The sequence below is a fragment of the Oncorhynchus kisutch genome, linkage group LG5 (genome assembly GCF_002021735.2).
Source record: "Oncorhynchus kisutch isolate 150728-3 linkage group LG5, Okis_V2, whole genome shotgun sequence".
Lineage (NCBI taxonomy): Eukaryota > Metazoa > Chordata > Actinopteri > Salmoniformes > Salmonidae > Oncorhynchus > Oncorhynchus kisutch.
The window spans coordinates 32,233,072-32,239,071 of record NC_034178.2 but is presented as its reverse complement, the minus strand read 5'-3'; the positions used below and the strand labels follow the sequence as shown (position 1 = coordinate 32,239,071).

The 6,000-nt window shown below is 42.1% G+C and overlaps 1 protein-coding gene across 2 annotated transcripts in view; it reads left to right on the top strand.

Moving 5' to 3' along the window:
• Positions 1 to 5,616: 5,616 nt before the first annotated feature.
• cntn4 (contactin 4) overlaps positions 5,617 to 6,000 on the top strand; it is a 175,784-nt gene continuing 175,400 nt past the window's right edge. For both annotated transcript variants that reach the window (XM_020483077.2, XM_020483076.2), the window contains exon 1: positions 5,617 to 5,910. The gene's annotated coding sequence lies outside the window, so the exon portion shown is untranslated. The remainder of the gene's footprint in view (positions 5,911 to 6,000) is intronic.

Genomic DNA, 6,000 nt, shown 5'->3' with positions numbered 1-6,000 from the left:
ACCACTCTCACCCAAACGTCAAGATGATTTTGTATCCTTAAAGCAATTCCCATGAATATATTCAGTAGGTGGAGGGTGTAGGGAGTCTATACACTAGGGCTGCAATACAAAATACCATACCATAGTAAACAGTGCGGTCTTATTTTAAAACAAGCATGCCATTTCACTGTATTTGGAGTATTATCAAAAGGAGAGAAAGGGATGTACCAATAGAGCCAAGCCCAACCCCACCCTGAGGCAGAGGACAGAGATTTTCAGAAGGCTTTTGCCAGCTGTGTCCATCAAACTATAACCTTACTGATGAATTCATGCAGCACCATGACTTAATTATGACTGGACAGGAAATATTGTCCATTCCTAGTAATGACCCCATAATCCATCGATTAAAAAAAGCCTGATAAAACAACGCTGCAGTAGGACTTCCTGAGCATGGACAGATGTATACAGCTTGACTAATGAGACCCTAGCTGCGGACGATGCTCAGAGACTGGAACGGGATGCTTTTATCCCTTCTTTGAAACCTCAGTGTGTGCTCACTTGTTCACAGTTCGGTTTCACACAACCCTGTGTGTGATCTTTCATAGGGAGAAAAAAAAAGCTTGAGATATCAGAGCAGATTTCCATGTAACGCGAGATGCTGTTTTCAGAAGAGCTGCTTGTGTTTCGCTCGCACTGCTTTCATGGCTCCCAAAGTCTAACCTTCATAGGGAGAGTCATAAAATAGACCTTAATATGCATGTGTGGGGATCAAATAAATCAAAGCTGTTGCACACCAGTGGTAGGCTATGTCACAGTATATCTAAAAAAATACGTTTTAACAGTAGAGGCAGAGGCCTTACCCCAAATCAGCAATAGCTCAGCTTAAAGATATTCTACAGTACTTTTGTATACTTTTGAACCAGTAATTCTGAAAGTAGCGCCCACGAGACAAAAGTGGTCCCCGGAAATTGCGTGCTATGCAAAAATGTGCAGATATGTGCACCACATCATTGCTCTCTCTCCCTCTCTCGCTCTACTGTGTGTCTTGCCAGCTGTCACTCAAATGGTAAGAGGCTGATGCTCATTGGTGAAACTCGATTGCTATCGGGCTGGCCCACATGGGGGTAAATGTAGGGGAAATGGTGTTGTTTTCTCTTTGAACAAAAACAAGGGTTTACTGCCTTCCTTTTTAATGCCTATATTTTGCTGGGCTCCGGGAAGAGTAGCCTTGTCAGCAGCTAATGGGGTGTCATAATAAATACAATTACAAGGGGTCTGCGCCCTGAGCCGCCTTGGGCTGGCCTTCTGGGCCGCCTTGGGCTGGCCTTCTCAGCAAGGTGTGTCTTTGGCTAAATCCCGCCTAACTGAATGACCCTGCTGCCATGGCCCCAGAGCTGGAGAGGAAGTGAAGTCACTTGCAAGCTTAACATTACAGCCACCAGAAACAAACACAGAGCAGACAAAGCCCTAACTGTTTGCAGATAAACTGGCGGGGTACCAGGTACAACAAAAAAAAGGAATTATTTGATATGCCATGTGACTCAATAAATATTTGGTAAGTAATCAACCAAAATAGTTGGCTACATGAGGCTCTGTTTCCCTGTTCAGCACATTGCCTCTATAGCATTGCATTGATTCCTGCTGTGAACTGCTCAACTTGAAGGACTGAATGAATATCCAACTTGGTCAGTCAAGTAAACACAACTAGCTCTCCCAGTCTCACGTCAGAATTAGACATTCATCCATGTTTCTCAAACGTCAAATTTCAAAGGTTAGGCATTAACTCCAAATTGTTAAGGTTTGGGATAGGCTTAAACCAGAAATACCTTTATATCGCTTTTTACGCCCATCCACCATCCCATCCACAATGCCCTAGCAAAACCAAAACCTACTTGAAGGTAACAGCACTCACTGTTGCCCCTAGCAGCCAGTTTCCACATCATCTCCAGACTTTTTTTGGTCACATTAGCATGACACGTTACAGCACAACACCACATCCTATGTATGCAAATGACACTGTTGTGACGCTGACTTATATGGTAGTAATGCCCCCCCCCCCCCCCCCCCATTTAGCTGTAGTCAACAGATCGTGATTCTGTGTGACCTATAATGCACAGAATTGCTTGGACCTGCTGGGTGGAGGACACAAAATCAGTCATACTGTAGATGATGATGAACAACCCTTCAGCTGCACTAGATGTGTCGTCATCAGCATTGTGTCAACGTGACATTCTACCTGGTACACCAGAAACCAATCAAATCAACTGTATTTCTCATTATTTCAATTCACAAGGTAGAATGAACGCGCCATTGAGAATTGAACCTCTGTAGCTGGGCCGTAGGATACATTGATATCATACAGGATCTGATGACCTCCTAGTAGGGGGTTAAAGGAGGGAACCAGGAGCAGCACATAACAATTTGTGGCCTGCAGGTGTGGGACCTGTCAACACGGTCGTCATTCCAAGATGCTGTCTGGCGAGCACTCGCCTCCTTCCGTGATTCTCTGCGGCACCATGTAGGCTTTTTCCCCCCCCCTGGGAGCTGGTGACTAGCTTTATATGTCCTGCCTTGTACGTGTGATGTAAGTTCTACAAGTGTTCAGTTGTTGTTGTAATTGTTCAATTTTTTATTAAACAGTCACTTTTACCTTGTAAAGTTTTCAATTGTGAATTCAAATGAAAACGTGGATTTTTACATAACAGAGATTTGTGTGTTTAGTTTTTTAACATGCAGGAAGTAGGCCAAGTCATCCATGGCTCTGTTACTCTGGCAGTGTTGATGCTGATGGGAAGAAAAAAATATATATCATATCACTGAAATGCATTCAAATCACTTATTAGCGTAAGTTCAATGGCCTTTCCAAACCAAGTATTCATTGTATTGATTCGAACTAAATGTCATTGTATATTAATTTCTCAAGTTTCTTTAGGAAAAGGGAAAATACTTGGAATGAGAGTAATGTTTGCTATTCTTTTGAACAAAATGTTCCTGGAGAAACTCTTGGTAGGTTGGTAGTGGGACAGAAGGGCTGAGTCCCGAGTCTGTGGGGGTTGTTGGCTTGGGAAAACATGAAACAAATTGTTACTTAAATAGTACACGGTACAACGTAATGTCATATTCATCTCAAACCAAACACACTGTCATGTCATCAAATCGCATCTCGAGCTTCAGTTAGCTAAAGTTAGGTAGTTGAAATAAAGAAATTGGGCATTTTGTGAGGTTTTATGTAGTGTAAGAGTCCGAATACGGATGGCATTAGCTAACTAGCCTGAACATTAAACATACTGTAATGAAACAGCAGGGAGCAGGTTCCCAACCCTCGACCTTGGAGCCCGAGGTCTTGCGACTCTACGTCTTACAGGAACGCGCTCACCGGACAAGCACACGCACTGTCGTGGATGCAAGGTCCGATCCCTTCTGACACCAATGTAATGAAACAGCAGGGAGCAGGTCCCGAACCCTCGACCTTCCAGCCCGAGGTCCGGCGCGCTATCGACTGTCCCGCAAAAGCAATGTTCGTGCGGCAGGGTCGATTTCCGTTTTTATAAACCCTGGGTCGTTACAATACTAAGGTTAACTGCTACGGTAGCTAGCAGGCTAAACACGAAACCCAACACTTACCTACCAATCTATGAGAACCGTGGCCGTTTCAGCGTCACTCTTCCACCTTTCAAAATTAATTCCAGTATTTCTGGATTGTCCCTTTTTATTTTGGGGTCACCCACGACCTGCGGATTCCTACTTTAATAACCGAATCTAAAGTATTTATTCTGGCGCATGGTGAAAACGCTATAGCCATTGTGGAGTACAACTGGTTCTATTTCATGGTTCAGATACTTTTCTATCCTTAGCAAGAAGACAGATAGTCTGGGGTTAAATGTCTTGGCAAGGCAATCATTAGTCAAGCTCAGAGTGAAAGACCCCAAAGACGTTGCTTACAGCTCAATGAGGAAATACTGTTAAAACGTGATTTTCATAGCGGCAGGAGCATCATGGGAAATATCCAAAATCACCTGAACATTGTCAATTTTATACTATTATAGTTAAATATATTTTACAATCAGATATAAGATCTACAGATGAACATTGTTGGTTATGGTCACTAGGTCCTCTGTACTGAAGCTCTTTTCCCAACCAGCTTCTTTGCAATGCCCACTGGGAATTTCATCTACTTGTACTTAATTATCACCTTTTTTTTCATTGACTATTTTATAAGGAGTAGATTTTCTTAAATCCCACTTACTATAAGGCTTCTATGAGGATAATGAAAAAATAAGGGATCAAAGGTTGAATTAATTAGGTGAGGCGTACTTATGTATTTAATTCAATTTATACATCTACGTTGAATAGGTATCAAGCTACTGCAGACAGACAGACAAAGACAATTTGTCAGTGTTTTAAGTACATTATTACTATGTATGAATGAACAAGTCAATGTTATTGCATGCATAGTCTAGATTTTAAAAAAATACATAAACAATAACTGAATTTGATTTTCATTATGGTAGGCTACTAACAATTACCTCTGGCACAAAGGTCTTATCTTGACAACTCACTTGAAATCTTGTTGCCACCTAGTGGATAGTTGTATGTGAGAGAGAGAGAGAGAGAGAGAGAGAGAGTGAGAGAGCGAGAGAGAGAGTGAGAGAGAGAGAGAGAGAGAGAGAGAGAGAGAGAGAGAGAGAGAGAGAGAGAGAGAGAGAGAGAGAGAGAGAGAGAGAGAGAGAGAGAGAGAGAGAGAGAGAGAGAGAGAGAGAGAGTGAGAGAGAGAGAGAGAGAGAGAGAGAGAGAGAGAGAGAGAGAGAGAGAGAGAGAGAGAGAGAGAGAGAGAGAGAGAGAGAGAGAGAGAGACTTCAATAAATATTATCAAACCACTGACTTCACACTCCTGGCAATACAGACTTGTGTCTATGGACTGGTAACTGGGAGTCACAGGTGTCGATAGAATCAGTTCATTGATTAAGATGCAGATTTAAAGGCTTAAAATTCTTCAACTGACCTCATGGACCTCCTGCTCCCCGGGTACACCTCTGTATCCTTTAAACCAGCTCATTGTTGTCAATGGTAAATCTCGATTCAATCCGCCAATTCTGCTTAATTGAGGGGGATTTCATGGTATTGAATGGAAAATGCAATGTCCGGATGGTGAGATGTGATCTCATTAAGAAGATATAAATATTTGATCAGCTAATGCATTCTGGGTGTAGCCTTTTCCAGGGTTATGGGCTGATACATTTAGCATGAGGACACTAAACCTTGATCTGGAAGGATAAACCTCAGGTTATTACCTGCCTGATTGCTGGTTTCAGACACTATTGAGGGAACAAAAACCCTAAAAACACTATTACTGAAACTATTGTATAGAAAATGTTTTAAAAAACCCACCCAACAAGTTTTAAATTAACAATACTCATAATTTTGTTGGTAGTTTGGAAACAAGAATACCTTCATAACATTTGAATTGTTCTTTCTTTCATCTAATAGGGTAGCCTAATATCACAGTCTTGACAATATAGTTACACTACTGTTATAATAACTTCAGTGAACTTTAAAGTTATTGTACCAGATTTCCTCAGACAAGTCCTAAGTATGTGGGAGGTGCCCCCAGCCCCTCTTGTGCCAGCTCACGCCACTGTAGGATAAGGTAGAATGATTTATGCGCTAATGGCATGGCACTGCTTTCCTAATCAATGGGAATCGTACTAGTTTACAATACTTTCCGCGTATTGCTGAATTGGAGTGTTTTACAGATCGCGTAGTTATTTTGTATTAGAGCCCAGCTGAAAGAATTGCTCTATTACATCTCGACCGCTTAGACTACCCAGAAGGGTCTGTTCCGCTTGGATGCTCGGTGCAGTGAGTGCCTCACCGAGGACAGCTCGTGTGCCTGCTCTGCTCGGGTTAGAGGAAGGAAAATGATGCATCACAGTAAGTATATTTAGATAATAGTCGCGGGGAGCTCCTGTTAAACTGTGCACTCTTTACCTACATTGCAAATAACGAAAGCGACATTCATAG